At 41.4% G+C, this 18,686-nt stretch overlaps 1 protein-coding gene across 2 annotated transcripts in view; it reads left to right on the top strand.

Annotated features, from left to right (window-relative positions):
* Positions 1 to 18,686, top strand: part of NELL1 (neural EGFL like 1) — an 866,603-nt gene that overhangs the window by 134,722 nt on the left and 713,195 nt on the right. The window lies entirely within an intron of this gene.

Here is an 18,686-nt window from a genome sequence, read left to right as displayed (position 1 = left end):
GAATGAGCTGGTCTACCTTCGAATGAATCTGAGAAGGCAGTGCTAGTGGAGCGGCTAATCCTATTTGACTTCATCAAGCACAGCTTTGCTTAAATATTTTTTCCAAATGGCAACTTCTTAAAGAGGCTGTTCTTTGAATCTTTTGGAATTGATGCCATTTATCCTCTGCAGAGGAATGCGCCTCCCAGCTTGTCAGAGGATGGCAGGACTATTTTGAAGTCGGGGCTTTCACAGGAGGTTGTGGGTTGGGTTGAGAAGGAGATATTGGCTCCTGTGGGTTGGGTTGAGAAGGAGATATTGGCTCCTGTGTCCGTCCCTGGGAAGGGAGGTTGACTGCCAGCTGAAGAAAGGACACTGTTGGTCTCTATTGGATCACTTGTGGCTGGACAGCTGGATACTGGTGGTCAAGGGAAATGTTTTGATTTCTCCAGAACCCACTGAAAGTCCTTACGGATAGTGATCTGAGTCCTATTATAGAGAATTTTTGGTGCTGCAAGGTAGCTATGAATTGTTGGTTTTCATTAATGATACTGGCAAAATTCAAATGATTGTTCAGGAACAGAACTTGTTCTCTTGGGCCCAGGATAAGGTACAAGCATATTGGGGACAGCCTCCCTTCCGGCACCCAATGGAAGGAAGCATAATCCAAGGTCAGTCAGCTCCACACTGCATTTCTGATGACATGATACTTCAATGTACTTGCCATTCCAGTTCTGCAGTCTCTTTTAGAAGAAGACCTGGAGAGGCAGAGAACAGAAACTAGAGTCAGGTTTAAGGGAAGTCCCGCCATCTTAAAGTGAGTCTTGGTACAGTTTGATGTCACCTGTTTCGGGCTCTTTCTGGATTTTTCTGGAGAATCGTGGCTTCAACTAGATGTAATGTGTGTGCCTGGACCACATTTCCATAGAAACCACAAACTCCTTTTTACTGTGGGCTGGGCAGTCTGGGTAAAGCCAGCCCTCAGTCACTGACTCCACTTCCACCTTCAAGAGCTTATCGGCTCTTTCAATTCTCTAGAACTAAAGTGGCCTGTCAGGGAGCACTCTTGCTCCCCCCTACCCACCACTCATGCTTCCCCAATGGGAGAGAAGAAGGGTCCTGCATGTCCTCCTATGCCATAGGCCAGAAAGGAGCCTCGAAGTCCTTGTTTAGTAATTCCCAAATGAAAAGTCCTGGAGACACCACTGTTTTCTTGCTTTGCAGTTTTTTTTGCTTCCTCTTTTCAAAAGTTTTAGCTTCTATTTCCCCATATTCTCCTCTCTAGAGAAGAGGAAAAAGAGGAGAGAGGATATGTCTCTGCTAATCGAAGGTTTCCTGCCTTCAAAATGATCTGGTCCCTCTGAAATAGTCTCCTCTGCCATCCTCAGCCACTTGTTAGCTGTGGGAATTTGGGCACATTAATATCTTTTCATCTCAGTTTTTTTTTTTTTTTTTTTTTTTTTTTTTTGCGGTACGCGGGCCTCTCTCTGTTGTGGCCTCTCCCGTTGCGGAGCACAGGCTCCGGACGCGCAGGCTCAGCGGCCATGGCTCACGGGCCCAGCCGCTCCGCGGTACGTGGGATCTTCCCGGACCGGGGCACGAACCCGCGTCCCCTGCATCGGCAGGCAGACTCCCAACCACTGCGCCACCAGGGAAGCCCTCATCTCAGTTTTTTAATTTGTAAACTGGGACTGCTAATACTAGCACATACTCACAGATGCTAATGCTGAAGAAGACAATTCACATAAAGTGCTTTGGGTGGTGCTTGGCCTTTGGCACCCAGTGCATGGTGGTGGTTGTTACTGTTATATTATTATTTATTCTGCACATCTGTGGTGTCTCTTCATCACCAAACTTTCATTTACTGTGTATCCTGGCCTCTCTACCAGGAAAGTAGGGAGAGAACAGGAGAGCTGGAGCCCACAGTATGCTTTAGGGTCAGCCCCATTTATACAGAATGGATTGAAGAGATTCTAAATATTATTTCCCTTCTCTTGAAAATTTTTATACTTTGGATCATGACATAACATGTTTTTCTTTATGTAAGATCTTGGAAGGAAAGCATAAAGTTGTTGCCAGTTAATGATTTATGGACCCAACACAAATGGGTTTTTTAGATAGGTTAGGGAAAGAGAGGCCGGAAATGACTGGGCCGTAGAGGAGGTAAATTTTGATTTTGGTGTAGGAAAAGTCTAGAAACAAGAGTTCCCAAACCTGACTACACTTAAGAATTACTGGGGCACCTATAAGAATCATATGAGTAACCGGGTGCCATCTCTGACCTAGTGGATCAGATTCTCAGAGGGTGGAACTATATTCTTCATAAGCTGTCCGGGTAGTTCTTAGGCAGGCAGGTTAGTCTTGGTGCATGGATTCGCATTTGAAAACCAGTGGTTTAAATAGAGGGGGCACCTGCGGTTTCCCCAAATGTGGGAAACTCGACTGCATAGTTTGTGGTAGTGGGGGACTGCGTTCGTGCTTTCCCCTGAAAAAAAATATAGAGGAGGTAGAAGCTGGAGGACAGGCTGGGCTGCAACAAATAAGTGAGGGACCCTGGAAATCCAAGTACCTGAAGCAGATCCCCAGTAGGGAGGAGGAAAGTTTAAGGTGGCCTAGTGTCTATTACATGGAATAAACGTATCTTCTTCAGAAGTTTCTTGCTAGCCAGCACTGGTTGATTTTAGGGTGGCAGAAGCTCTGGTCTATTTATCAAGATGCTGCTCTACTACTTATCTAGGCCACCCTCACAGAGAGTGACTTTCAGAAAGGCTGATTTTTATTCTCTAAGCTATGTATTTCATACTGCTGTGAGATTCTTCCTTTTTGATTCCTTTACCCTTAAAGTTACACTGTCTTATTTTTCTCAACCTGTCACCTGCTGGAGTTGTGCTGGGTAGATGATAAATGGTGACGCGATAGATAACATTTATTGGGTGTTGACTGCGCTAGGGACAGTGCTAAGTGCTTTACATAGATGAATTCATCACTCAGGCTGCTATTTCTATCATTTAAAAATGATGGAGCTGAGGTTACATTCTATTTCTGCAATCCTGCTGCTGCTAAGTGGCAGCTCTAGGATTTGGACCCGAGTCTGACTTGCATACCTGTTGTAACCACTAGCCTGTTTAGCCCAACGGGAGGGACTCTTGTCACTGGACTTAGAAGATGAGGGAAGGCAAGAGCCAGACTCAGTGTTAGCAGTTTGTTCTTTATTTCTAGTCTTTTTCTCCCCTTGTCTTACATTGCCAGTCTTTGGAGTTGTTGGGTAAGATGTGGAATCTTACTAGTGGAACCCATCACCTTGGCATAAGGGAAGGGACCTCTATCTATTATTGCACATCTACCATAGGCCAGCTAATGTGCTAGGTATAATAGTCCTTAGGATGGCCATGTGGTGTGGGGGCAATTTCATTAGACCCATTTTACAGATTTGGAATTAGAAAGGCTCTGAGAGGGTCAGTAACTCAGTCTCAATCACATAATGTAAAAAGCATAGAGCCCAAACTGTGAACCAGGATCTAACCTCCCCCGCCTTGTCTTTCCTCCTCTCTGCCTCTGAAATTCATGTCCTTCCCAAGACAAAGTTATAACCACGCCAGGAAGTCTTCCCAGGAGGAGAGAATCTACAGAAGGTCCAGGAACCATAAAAACACTTGAAATCAGGAAGAGAAGATTTCCAGGAGATTCCTTTGCTCTGAGGAACTGGAATGTAGCAGGATTTTCTACCTTTTTTAGAATTGAGAAACAGAGCCCTTTCAGACCTAATAACACCAATTGTCACAAGAAAAGCGGCTGCTATTTTAGTTGGTAGTTTAACACTTTCTGCTTGCTATTGAGACACACTTTTCTCCCCGCTTCAGCTGTTCAGCTGGGCCTAGTTAGAAACTCCCAAAGTGTGGGTAGCAGATCACCTCAAGCTAGAAACATAAAAGGAACCACTCAGTTGGGTGGCCAGCCTGATAATCTCCACTGCCTTAGGTTTTTCTTTAGCTGCCTTGGTATTAATAGTTGCCAACAAAGCTGAGAAGGAGGCCTGAACTAATCTTCCTCAGATTCCCCTGCTCCATTCTCTGCTTACCCCGTGGCCTGTCCCCATTACTCAAAGCCCTCAATCCATTGACATCGGGGACATGTCATTCAGGGCCTAAGAGTTCTTTCACCACAAAAGGGATTTTCCTTCCTTCTCTTTATTTGGTAACTTTTAATTTTCAATCAGTCCATCCAATGAAAGTATTGGACACACAATCTCTGCCAGGCTGTGGAGATACAAAGCATTAGGAGTTCTTGCCATCAGGAAGTCCATGGTTTATTTGTCCATTACTTTTGAATTCTGAAGCCACCAGGGATGCCCCCAGTGATTGGCCCTGGTCCTTGGATATCAGGAAAATCGTGGACTCAGATGGAAGCCTTGTGAGCAGGCTGTTCTGACAACTCATAATAGGAGCGGAGCAGTAGAGAGAACTGAAAAGCGTTACTCCCAGCATCTTGGTCTTGAAGTGACAGTGGAGGGATGGACTCAAAAGTGTTTTCCATTCAAATGGTACCTGCATCCAGCCTTCAGCCAGAACTTTCTGCAATATGCAGGTCTCCCCATGCAAATCCCACCTCCTCTTGCCTCACTGCTGGAAAAATGTCTCTTACACAGTCCCATTGTAATGGAGCTCTGAACTCTCACCTCGTTTGTTCAAATGTGCACAGGTAGACAGAGCACGTGCGCGCACACACACACACCTGCAGCCCGGTTGTCACTGACCGTTAAGGACTATATTCTAGACAGTAAACATATTTAGATTTTACTTCTCACGCGCGCTGTTTATTCACAGCAGAGCACATTCAGTGTGTCCGTACAACTGATTTTGAAGAACATGCAGAACCAGAAAAACAAGCTTACTATAAATCACTGAACAAGTCAGTAATTCAAGGTTCCTGTTGAATATTTCAGAGTAATTTCAGGATATGAGCATCTGTTTATATCTCTAGGTTTTTCATAATGAAATACGGTGACACGGCATCTTCTTTCCAGAGAGCTCCTAAAGTATTTACAAACATCATATTATTAAACCACACATTCCTTAAGGTAGTTAAGTCACGTAAAATGTACTCCGCTGTCTTTTATACAAACATTTGCACTAGAGTAAGGAGGGGGAAATTGAGATGACTGTCAAAGACCAATGCTTCCAAAGGAGCCAGGCCAAGATTCTCAGTCTCCTGCTTCCCCTCCTGACAGATTATTTACTTCACAAACAGGAACACATGCACACAACTCATCATCAAAATTAGAATTGAGAATCCATGCCTCATGTGGATAGCACCGGTAGCACCAGATCTTCTGTCCAGGAAGAAATGACAAGCAAGCTAGGAAGATAGGATATAACCCACGTGTAAATTTAAGTAACAGTACAAAGCTACAGTACAAGGGATGCTGTAAGTGCACAGTGGATTGCTAGATTTCTGCTAGAGACAATCAGGTCTGGGAGACAACAGGAGGAAGAGCTCCGGGGCACATGGAGTAGCCTCTCGATTTCTTACCATCCCAGGTGAAAATGCATGACAATTTCTGCAGCTTTACAGTTTTTGCTGCTGTGTGATGTGATTCCATACCAGTCACATGAGAACTGGGCTCGGAATGAGGTTCATCTTATAAGCATTACACAGCCAGTCATAGTGCTGGTGAGAGAAGAGTGTGTATGGGTGAGTGGATGAAGTTGGAGGTGAGAGAAAGCCTGCAGGAAGAGACAGAGAAGGAAATATGACAGAGAGGAGGACAGGGGAAGAAAAGCTGTTCTCCAAGTGACCGGGCATATGGGCTCTGTGGTCTAACCTAAACTTGTAGCGAATGCTGGACCTTTGTCTTGGTTTTGCCATTTATAAAATGTGACTTAAATGCAGTGATGCAGGGGTACGAAATCAGGAAATCTGTGTCTTATATTCTTTGAAGATTCCTCCCATCCTCTTGTCCTCTAATCCTTCCTCCCTCCCTATGCCAGAAACTATGCTTGCATCTGTAAAATGGGAGTAATAGTAACTCTTCTACCATATGGTTGTTATAGGAATGTAGCAAGAGAGTGTGTGCAAAATCCTTAGAAAATTTCAAGCTACCATATGAACACACAGCGTCATGAAGTACTATAAACATATACCATCATATAGAAAAGATGTTAAAGTATCATATTGAAAATGAATATAATTTAGTCAAATTTTCACCTGTATAAAAACAGTGGTTCATGTCCCGTGGATAAGGATCTAGTGTGTAATGTAGATCCATGGTGCAGTGTAGGGTTTGAGGTCAATCAGGTCCCTGAAGTTATTCTGACTGCCAAATCCTAGGCATGGTTCTCCAGTAGTTTGTCTTTTAGTTCCATGGTAGGTAGTGCAACAACATGGTGCATGGCTTTTATGCCAACACAGTCCCTTTAAAAATACGTAATTGCAGAGTTTCTTTAAAAATATGTAACTGAGGCTGAATAGGGAAGGAAACATCCCGTCCATTGTAATACGATCTTTCGTTGGCACTGGCAGGGCTTTGAGAATGTGGCATTGGCTTCTTTCCTTTTTTATTTCTGTGAGAGAAGAGGTTCAAGATTCACTTACCCTCTCCTCAAGCCATGATCCCAAATCGTCAGAGCTTTTAGGAGGAGATGTAAATACAGCCAGGTGAATGAGGAAACTAATATGTTATAATTGCCTGGGTCTCCTAAACCAAATAGATACTCTTTGCTTCTCTACTTTGAAAATCTGGCTTTTTAGCACAAAAACATTCTAGATTGAAAACTTGAGCTGAAAGAAATTGTTACATTTGTATGACCCTAGGAAATTCATTTACTGTCTCTGGGCCTTAGCTCCCTAGGTATAAAAAGAGGGGATAGGACCAGATTATTTCTAAATCTTCTTCCATCTCTACTCTTCTGGGCACCTCTCTGATTCTAGCTCATCACAGTGCTTAGTTAGGGTATGGTTTTTTTTTTGGGGGGGGGGCTTCAGGACCCTGGAGAGCAACCCAGCATGCCGCCTTCACAGGGCTGCTTCTGTAGTAGACTGGCAGGGGGTTTGCAGTCATCTGAATTGATACCTGGGTTGACAGTGCAGCATGCTGCTGGAGAGCAAAGATTACTTACTGTAGCTGCCCAATCTTTTTTTATTTCCTCACTTGCCTCCCTTCTTGCTGGAGTAGATGCTGAATATGCATTTTTGGATCTAAGGCATGTTGGCATTTTGTTCTCTCCACCTTGTGTTCTTTCTTTCTTTCAGACATGTTCTGACCCAGACATGTGACAGCAGACAGCCAGGGCGTACAGGCTGCCCTGGCTATGGAGGCCCTGGTAGCTTGGTAACCTACAAGATAGAGCAGTGTACTGTAGTCAGCAGATGATGGATAGTTGTGCTGTTAAAAAACATAACACATCCTCTGAATACTGAAGGGAAAAAAGCCTTTGCTGCTGCCAAGCTGTAAAGACTTAAATAATGGGAGGGAATGAATCTAATGGTCTAGGTGGCCAATGTAATACAGTCCATGTTGTAGATTTTTTGGCAGAGTAGAGAGTGGCTGCTTAATTGTTAAGGAAGCTCAGACATTACCATGTTGGCTGTCTCATTCTGGCTGAGACCCTCACACTTCTACTCATGCTTTGTACCCTGTGGCTTTTTCATCCCAACCTCATTAGGTGGATTCTACATTTAACTTTGCCCTATCTTCTAATGACATCAGTAGATAAACCTATCTCTAATGTTGTCCCTTCAAAAACCTTTATCTTTTCCTCTGTTGCCTGGTGGGTTTAAATATGCTTTTGGTCAACCGTGGCCTCAGTGGCAGAGAGAGGTAGGAGGTGAAAGGATTAATTGAAATGGATAATGAGAGAGTGGCCTGCATTCCCCCTATCCACCTGCACTCCTGAGCTTTCAAAATTGCAAATGGAAAGGACTAAAAAGAAATACAATAGGTGGTTTGTATCTCTTTATCTGGTGGTTTGTTGGCTACCTGAGGCCATGAGGAGATTAATAAGGAGGCACAGTATTGCATACATGGGGCCTAAGATGTATTAAAATAGAAAGGAAAATAAGACTTCATTTCCAACTTATAGTGATTTCATCTACATGCCTTCAGACACATCTTGAGTTGTGATTGTATTGCATGGACATGGGTCTATACAGGATGAATGGAAGGGGAAATAGGCTGCAGGAGAAATAATGTTTTCTTGTAGGAGAAAATATTGAAGCTTGCATCTTTATTGTTACAACTCTACTCTGCCCTTTTTGATGGATATGTATGGTTATTCCTTAAAAAGGAAAGCAGTGAGAGGAAATAAAAAGTCAAACCACAACCATATGTATGATGGAACTGTTTTTTTAAAAAAAATATACATTTATACATTAGTTGTCTCTTTCCTTTTATGCTTCACTCATTGGAAAGGAGCATTGGGAAATAAAAAATGCATGAGCCAGCCATGAGGACTTTTTAATTGGAAAAGAAAACGAATTCCAAATACTACATTAGTTTTCTAGTTAGACCAAAGGTACAGATGTTGTCATTGAAAAGAACTGATTTCCTACACTACCAGAAAGAAATTCATCTGTCTCTCTGGGAACTTAAATTAATGTTATAAATAATAGCAGCCAGAGCAGTTGGATGCAAGGAAACAGATTTATAGCTGAACCTCTTTGGCTGCTTTTCTCTCGGGGGGGTGTGGTGGGGATGGGGTGTGAAGATGAGGAGGCTTGGAAGGAAAAGGTTTCTGTGCGCGCTTTTCCCTGCTCTAACCCCCAATTCAGTTGACTTTCGTCTCAGCCCATCCATCTTAACTTCTTGCGAGTGTCTCCCAGCTGGAGCTCCAGAGCCACTGAGCCAGCTGGTTAATGTGCCTGGGCCCTCAACTGAGGGTTTTCTGGGGCAATTAGAGTAGAAATAATTTCCCTTCTCCTTAAAGAGCCTGAGTGATGCTGTTTCTAACTCTTCCTCAGGAGTGTCCTGCTGCTTCTTTACTCGTTAGAGTCAATTAGTCTGAGAGTATCACTTTCCTGACAGCAAATTTCACACATAGGAACTTACAGGTTTGGAGTTGGGGCCACGAGCTGGCTTCTTTGGGATACTCAGAATACTGGTATTACCCAGAAGGGAATTTCATTTCCACTGGAGGTTAACCTCCTTGGGCTGTGTTTCATTCTGGTGTGTCCCCAGCACAGCTCATTCAGTTACTCAGTGCTCTCCAAGTTGGTGCTGTCTTTGAAGTGCAAACAAGGAAGGAGCTGGGCATTCTATGATTCCAGTTTCTTGAATTCTTTGACATTTTGCCCTTAGAGACCCAGCACTATGCTGGGAAAAACTCAGGCTTTTTGCTCAGTCGTTGCTGAGTTGAAGTTAGTGTTGTGAATTTTTTTTTTTTAAAAGAGGTGATTTATATATTCACTTGATTTTTTTGTAAAGGCACTCTGAGGTGGAAGTTCTTGCATCGTATAGATGGGGACTTTTGAGGTGCTGAGAACAGAAATGACTCGTCCAGGGGTTCATAGTAAGTCAGTGGCAGGCTGGAGCCAGAGTCCAGAGGTCGTTCCTTACTCCTTTTTCAGGGAGATTATTCTCTACCAGTCCCCTCTACCTTCTTCCCTCCTTCTCCTCCTCCATCTTTTTAATATTCCCATGTGACAAGATAACACTTCTAACTTCTCATGGAAGACGTGTAAGCCATCCCATTTATAAACTGAAACCAACAAAGGCCGAGTTCCATGTATTACTTTGTCAGACTGGGGAGGCCGGTCACTTCAAAGGACTGCTTCCTTGTTGCAACAAAATCGACCTTGTTATAAATTCCAACCACTGTTGGTCCTTGGACTCTAGAAAGCTTATGTGAAATTATTTTTAGATTTAAAGACTCTCCTTCCTTCCTGGAATCTAGAATGTTGACAGACAGGTTCATGACTTCAATTCCACAGACATAATATGGGGTCAGGCCTTTGAATGGCCCATTATCCGCATATGATTGGTATGCCTTGCATATGCCTCTGTGCTGATGTGCAATGACCAAGGACCTAATCTTAAATCATGACTGACTGCAAATGAGCCATTCGGCCATTTCTTCAAATGTGAAATAGATGCGTTACGCTAGTCTCCAGTGTTACATGGCTGGTTTTACACTGTTCCAACATAAATTTTGATATTCCCTATTTCAAGGTGATAAACTCTCTGTGTTCTTTAAGGTGACTTTGCAATCACAAGGTCTCATTAAAAACTGATGGTGAAATAAAGGGTTGGGCGGTAGGGGACCCCCATTTAGGAGGGCATTTGTCATTATTGCTTCTTTTATTGGTATCTAATTAGATATGTACTAGAGCCTGCAGGAGCTAATAAGAGAGCAAGGCCAAGGAAGTAGGTGAGCACACTGAATTTGAGTCATTTTCACAGGCAGCAATTTTTCGTGGACATTAGGGCGATACATAAAGACTTCACACTGCAAACCTGATCACCATATTCCCTTCCCACCCCAATACACATGTAAGCTCGTTTAACGGCCTTCTATGAGTTTTAGACTAAAAGTCACAATCCTTAATATAGTTTAAATCTTTGAATAGTCTGGCCTATGTTGCCTTCTTCAATTTCCTCTTGCACTACATTCTTTTAGTTCTTTAAGTACCATATTCGTTAAAGCCGCAGGATCTCTGTACATGCCATTTCTCTAATATCAAGTTCATTTCTACTTATCCTTAATATTCAGGACAAAAGAAAGAAGTTTCTTGTGTTTTACAGTTTCACCATAACCTGTTTATCTACAGAGTGGTTTTTGATCATTTGATTGGCATCTGTCTTTCCTACAGGCTGTATACACCCTGAGGGCTCACCATTGTATGACTGGTGTATATTGTGGAGCTGTCACATGATAGGTAGTCAACAAATATTTGTGAATACCTGAATGAATAAATAAATGGAAGAGTGGTCTAAGGGTCTGTATTTGTGGCTTCTGACTTGTGATCCTATCATTCTAGGTGGTTCCATTAGTTAAGTCTCCTTGTTCTTTGCCTCAGTCTCCTGATCTGTATAGAATGGGCATCGTTTCTACTCAGTCTGCTTGTACAGGGTTATGGTGAGGATGAAACGAGAACCTGCATGGGAATAGGTGTTGTAAATTTCAGTGTGCTTTGTAAATATCAGGCCTGGGGAAAGGTGAAGATGAAGTCAGCTTAGCATTTCTTCTTTAAAAATTTTAATTTTTTTAGCATCTTTATTGGAGTATAATTGCTTTACATTGTTGTGTTAGTTGCTGCTGTATAACAAAGTGAATCAGCTATATGTATACATATATCCCCATATCCCCTCCTTTCTGCTTTGAATTTCTGAGGATTATTCTTTTCTCAAGGAAGGCAGTTAATCTATAAAAGACTTTCAGTGATTTCCTGGTCTGATTCACAGCCCAGGGTGAACTATGCCTCACTCGAGCTCTGGCAGGCATGAAGGAGTGGATGTAATTTACAGAGAGGGTACAAACAAAAGCCAATCACAAGTAGGATTAAGGGGCATGTGCCCTCTCTGCTGGAGAGTAAATACAGTTGGATATACTTGTCTGGACTGTGGATATGTCACCATCCTAAAATTCTGTGGGTCTGTTTCTTCAACCTACAGCTGAGGCCCACAGTAAGGGGCTTTCATCAAGCCCTTTAGTAAGCTCTTCAGGCTGGATTTCATGATTGTCCCAGGCTGTTTTGGTATAGCCTTACTGTGAAGTTCAATGGGCATGTTTTTTCTTTAATTTTCTTAGATTATGAAAGGTGCTTGCCTGATTCACACTTTACACAAAATTAAAAACAAAGAAGAAGGGCTTCCCTGGTGGCGCAGTGGTTGAGAATCCGCCTGCTGATGCAGGGGACACGGGTTCGTGCCCCAGTCTGGGAAGATCCCATATGCCGCAGAGCGGCTAGGCCCATGAGCCATGGCCGCTGAGCCTGTGTGTCTGGAGCCTGTGCTCCTCAACGGGAGAGGCCACCACAGTGAGAGGCCCGCGTACCACAAGAAAAAAACAAAAAAAAAACAACAAAGAAGAAAACAAGAAGCTATGAGACTGGTGGGAATGTAAATTGATACAGCCACTATGGAGAACAGTTTGGAGGTTCCTTAAAAAACTACAAATAGAACTACCATACGACCCCGCAATCCCACTACTGGGCATATACCCTGAGAAAACCATAATTCAAAAAGAGTCATGTTCCAAAATGTTCATTGCAGCTCTATTTACAATAGCCATGACATGGAAGCAACCTAAGTGTCCATCAACAGATGAATGGATAAAGAAGATGTGGCACATATATACAATGGAATATTACTCAGCCATAAAAAGAAATGAAACTGAGTTATTTGTAGTGAGGTGGATGGACCTGGAGTCTATCATACAGAGTAAAGTAAGTCAGAAGGAGAAAAACAAATACCATATGCTAACACATATATATGGAATCTAAGAAAAAAAATGTCATGAAGAGACTAGGGGTAGGATGGGAATAAAACACAGATCTACTAGAGCATGGACTTGAGGATATGGGGAGGGGGACGGGTATGCTGGGACAAAGTGAGAGAGTGGCATGGACATATATACACTACCAAACGTAGAATAGATAGCTACTGGGAAGCAGCCACATAGCACAGGGAGATCAGCTGGGTGCTTTGTGACCACCTAGAGGGGTGGGATAGGGAGGATGGGAGGGAGGGAGATGCAAGAGGGAAGAGATATGGGAACATATGTATATGTATAACTGATTCACTCTGTTATAAAGCAGCAACTAACCCACCATTGTAAAGCAATTCTACTCCAATAAAGATGTTAAAAAATTTAAAAAAAATTAAATGGGCAAAGGATTTTAATAGACATTTCTCCAAGGAAGATACACAAATGGTCAATAAGCACATGAAAAGATGCTCAACTTGCTTAGTCAGATAAAAAGCACAGTGAGATACCACTTAATACTAATATGAAGGCTATAATTAAAAAGAAAATAACTGGTGAGGATGTGGAGAAATTGGACCCTTTATACAATGTAAAATAGTACAGCAGCTACGGAATAGTTTGGTGGCTCCTCAAAAAACTAAATATAAGTTACCATATCACCTAGCAGTTACACTCCCAGGTACATATCCAAAGGAACTGAAAACAGAGCTTTGACTAGATATGTGCATGCCAATGTTTATTTCAGTATTTTTCACAATGGCAAAAGTCAGAAACAACTCAATTGTCCATCAACAGATGGATAAACAAAATGTGGTCTATACGTGCAGTGGAGTATTATTCAGCTGTAAAGAGGAATATAGTTCTGATATATCCTACAGCATGGATGAGCCTTGAAAACATTATGCCAAGTTCAAGCCAGGCACAAAAGGACAAATATTATTCTCCTTATTTGAAGTATATAGGATAGTCACATCCCAGAGAAAGTAGAGGTTAACAGGGGCTGAGGGGTGAGAGAATAAGGAGTTATTGCTTAATGCTTACAGAATCTCTGTTTGGAGTGATGAAAAGTTTTGGAAAACGTTGGTGGTGGTAGTTGCACGTCATTGTGAATGTAATTAATGCCCCTGAATTGTACACTTACAAATGGTTAAAATGGCTACAATTGTTATGTAAAGTTTAAAAAGTTAATAACAGAATATATCCCAAACCATTAAGTGTCTACTTTAAATAAGTTATACTGTAGGTGAATTATATCTCAATAAAACCATTAAAAAGTACAATGCAAGAAAACCAAAGGAAGTCCAGATCTACATACTGAGTGGAACCATCATGAATTTGGGAAAGTTGACCTGTAAATTCAACTCTGAGATATCCTAGTAAGGGTATTAAATTTTATATAAAAAGATTCTCATGACTTCAAAGCAAAAAGACCATGTCATTTACAAAGGAAGGAAATTCAGGTTGGCATCAGACATTCTGACAGCAGCATACAAATCAGGACAAAAGTAGCATTTTCAATAAAAACTTGAGAAAGATAGTATGAGAAAAGCTTCCCAGTTTGACAGCGGAGTTGGGTCTTGGGGATGTGATACGGCCAGATAAGTGCTAGAAAGGTATCTTGAACCAGGGGACCAGAATGTACAAAGGTTGGAAGCAAGAGAGTGCACGAAACTTTTCGGACTCGCAAATATCAATAGTTCAGTGTGGCTGGAGTCTCTGTGAATTGGAGAGGCTCCTAAGGCCTTAGATTTCATCAAGCAATTCATTTATTCATTCCTTAGCTTAATGGGTGTTTCTTGAGTATTCGTATTAAGTGCTCAGTAATGTCTAGTCAGTTATGTGTTACTGAGAGAGTTGTTTCTGAGATCTATATGAAAAGATGAGAGAAAGGTTAAAGGGACTAGGGGAATGTGCATATACATTTTTATTTATGTGTGGAAAAGTAGCATGGGGTTTACTTGAGTCATTCTTTGTTATTCTAAATATCCTCTTTCAATTGAAAATGTGCATTTCAGCTTTTCCATCAACCTAGTAGTATTAAAAGAGTATGTTGGCAGTTAATCCATTTACGAGGCAGAGGGACAGTTCACCCACTGGGTAATCATCCAAGCACAGAGAGATGGCTGCATCCAGGAACTGCTCAGACTGACACAAATGCAAAAATACATGAGATGAAAACCATTGTTATTAAGCATACATTTTGTGCCTAGCACTGGTCTAGGTACTGGGGATGCCACAGCAAATAAGCACTGTTATCAAGTTGCCCACAAATTCATAAATGGCTGATTACATGACAGAATGTAAATGAGGTAGGCGCCAAGGTGTGGTGAGATCAGAATTTTTATCTTCATATACGCTGCTGAGTGGGCATCCCAAAACTTACTGTAGTTCTTCATCTGAGTGTAGAATTGTTTCATTTACGTGTATTTTCCTTTACATTTTCACGTTAGTTAAGACCCTTACGTTGTAAGTGACAGAAATCAGTTTGAATAACTTGATCCAAAAAGGCAAGATTATTAAAAGGTTGCCAGATTATCTCATGCACAAAACATAAGGAAAGGGATATAGCTGGGTCCTTGGGAGGATCTGAAAAACCAACAAGTATTCAGGTGGTTCAAGGCTGCATTACTTAAGCCATTTCACATCAGTATTGGGCATCAGTTTTTAAAGCAATTACTGTACAGTGTCGTATAGAGCCTTAAAAAAGTAAAAGGAGCAGGCATCATTTTCTTTATGTAAAAGGTGAGGAAATAATCCTAGGAAGATAAAGTGATTTGTCCAAGGTCATGTCCTAAGTGTAGCAGGTAAGCCCAGAATTTAGAACAGAGTCCTTCTGACTCTTGAATCTTTACTTTTCCCATTAGCCTTCTTCAAATCCTTCTTTTTCTAACATGCAAAAATTTCCCCTTATAATTCCCTCACCTTCTTAATTTTTCTTTTATCATTCATTTTGGTTTTGGAATTAAAGGAGTCACCTATGTGTCCTTAATAATAGGCTTATCTGAGACATCTCTTAAAACAGTCTTTAATTTATACCCTGTAATCTGAACATGAAGGAGCCACTAGGAAAGGGAATAATTAAAGAGATTAGTGGGAGATCTCAGTTGTCTCAGTGATTTTCTTATTATCATCCGTGAAATGCCGTATCAGAAATGGGCCATTATAGTCTAAATGATCAGTTGGAGTTGGAAAAGGATTTGAAACTTCATCAGACGCTTTCTGAACTTGGAGTTGTAGCCTCATTGTTTTCCAAACTCCAATTTTTTCCCCCACAATGAACAATAACTTTTTGATTAAACAGCTGGCAGTTACTATTGAATGCCTCACAATAACAAAAGTCTTCCTTCAGAACAGGAAATTTTATCTAAATTGCTTTGCTCTGCTTCGGTGATTGTGAACTTCTGACATAAAAATTTCTTTCAACAAAGTGATTACTTTTTAAAAGTAAGAGCCCCAAACTAAATGAGTAATTTCAGTGAACTTGATACAAAGCAGAAGTCAAGGCACAAAAGTTGTCCTCTCAGTAAACATTATTAAAAAACAATCAAGTTTGTATTGACACATTTATATTGGGAAGGCTATAGACAGCAGCTGAGAGAGAGAGAGGCATGAAAGTACCACTTCGTAGTCAAGGGCCTTCCTCACTAGTTTTGTTCTTAAAAGGAGCAGCTACCTTTATTTAGCTAGTACTGTGTGCCAAGCACTGTGCTGTCTTTTCCATATGAATTAATTAGTACCCCAACTTCAACCCTTCCTGCCCTCCTGCTGGCATTTCCCATTGGTTGAAACCAACTGGAACCAAAAAGGAGAGGGAACCTCATAGTCTTCTTTGGCACAGAGCAAGGCAGAGTCTATCTGGAGGGGGTGAATGGAGATACTTGGCTCACTTTAGCATTTGCCACTATTTGAAATTGAACAATGAACAAATAACTATAATTTATCTACACTGTAATGAAGGCTCCAGGAGGCCAGGGATATAATATTACTCTTGTCAAATAAATTTACAAGTGACTGCCTATATATTGTCTTTCTTTGTGTTCCTGTGTTCCTCCATCCATCATCTGCACAACTATTAATGGGCCGCGGTCAGGAGAAACCTTTTACTTTTTTATATGCACCACAAAACGCTGGGATGCTGAAGGACTTTTTCTTTTCTTTGTGCTGCTCTCTTGTTTGTTTGTTTGTTTTAATTTAAATAGAAAAACATCTAGAAATGGCCTCATGGAGGAGATTGTTCCCCTGTGCCTCTCACTCTGCCTTGGAGATGTCCTAAGCAGAGTCCTAGCTGCTCCTGCCATAGGCTAGCTTGACTGTATAAGCAGGGCAGGAGGAGAACCTAGTCAAACCTGACTTTGCTTCTTGAGGACAGACTTTGCCAAATAAAGCCTTCATCAGAGATTCTTTTTTACGGTGGGGCCAGGCTGGCACCTGTTAAATCTGATTGTATGAGGGGCATAGAAATCTGTATTTTTGGAAAGCTTACTAGGCTCCCTTAATGTTTGGTAAGAGACCTTACCTTATGTTTGCTTTCCAAGGTCCTGAAAAAGTGAAAAGGTCAAAGAATACGGATCTCTGCTTGACTCTTGGGGATGCCAATGTTGCAGGTGGTGGTGGTGGTCTGTGGTTGCATCAGGACTTCATGGAGAGAGAGAGAAATATTCACCTTGTCCCTTATCATAGCTTCTAGACCCTGAAATATTTCACATGGGTTGTTTGGAAATGGTCAATCTCAGGCCTCTGGGGAGACATCCGTTTGCTCTGGGAAGCTTCAAAGCATTACATGAGGATGTCCCATATGGGTCTCTGCATGACAGATGGCTTTTGGATGTTTATATATTAATATAACAAGTAGCTGATGGAGGTTGAATCAGAGACCTTCAATGTCCTTTCTGGCCCCGACAGTCCTAGTTACCGATGTGTGCTTTATATAAACATCAGGCCTTTGATTTATCATTAAATTTAAATCTTCATTTAGATGAATAATAAAATGGGATTACACTAAATTTTCACCCACTCATGAGTATTAGCAAATATTTTGGAGGCGGCTAGTCTGGGGTGTAATTGAACACTTTGTGCAGCACATTTTCTGAACTCCTGGAAAAAAATGGGACTTAAGACTGCATTCATGTGCCATCAGCGGCTACACCAAGGGAATGATTTAGGAGGCTCTTACTCTCTTCTCCTTCCTATCACATTGCTGCCCCTAAACTCCTTTTTTATAGAAATTGTAAAGCCGACAGTGGGTACTGTTTTCTAACCAGTTGAGCCAAGTGTCTTAGATGAGCCTTCTGGTATCTTTTTTCTAAAAAATACTTTAAATTAAAGTACCTCCTGGATTTTTCTGTGAGGGTGAAAGCTTTGATCTTACCTAATGACATTGATAATGTTTTACTTTAGAAAAGCATTTTAGAATTTGCAATGTACTTTTATTGCGGTTATCTGTTTTATATTCATTGAAAACTTATGTAATACGTATTGCTATTAAGTATGTGAGTGAAGAAACTGTGAGAGCCCAGAGAGGTTTTTGTAACTTGGCTCAAGTCACAAAGCTTAAATGGTAAAGGTAAGACACAAACGGATGTTTTCTGACTTTAGTCCAATGATCTTTCTGTATCTCACACTGTTTAGGTAACCAACTGGTTGAACATTTGACTTTTTAAGAACAGAATCAATAGAGGATTGTAAGACAATGTGGCATAGCACGAGTTTACATCTGGATTTGAATTTAGGCTTTGCCATTTATTGAATGGTATCACGCAAGTCATTTAACTTTTGTGAACATCTGTCAATTGAGTATAGCAATGCCCGCCTTTTAGGGTTATTTCAAGGATTACAAAGTTTGTAAAGTTATTGCATATAGTAGATAATCAAGGGCAGCTCTTAAAAGTCTTGAGGCTGTGTCTCTCTGTCTGAGTTTGAGGATTACTGTCCTGGCCAAGTGGTCTTCTATCATCTACTAGGACATCCTTCAGAGACTGTAGTTCATTGCTTCCCAAGGCTGTTCCTTCTCTCTGTGTTTTCTGACTGCTAGAAAATCCTTACCTTGAGATAAAAATACCTCCTTTCAACTTACACTTGTTGGTATATGTTTTACCTCTTTTAGCTACATAGACCAAATCCAATCCTTCTTCCACATGACAGTCCTCCAAATATTTGAAGACTTTATCTTGCTTTCCCTTAATCTTTACTTTTTCATACTGAACATCCTCTGTTCCTTCAACCATTCATCACTTGATTTGGCTCACAAGGCCCTCACAATCCTGCTTGGTTCTTTCTAAAGTGTGTGTG

Source organism: Kogia breviceps, chromosome 7 (genome assembly GCF_026419965.1).
Source record: "Kogia breviceps isolate mKogBre1 chromosome 7, mKogBre1 haplotype 1, whole genome shotgun sequence".
Lineage (NCBI taxonomy): Eukaryota > Metazoa > Chordata > Mammalia > Artiodactyla > Physeteridae > Kogia > Kogia breviceps.
This window is presented reverse-complemented; position numbering and strand designations above follow the sequence as displayed.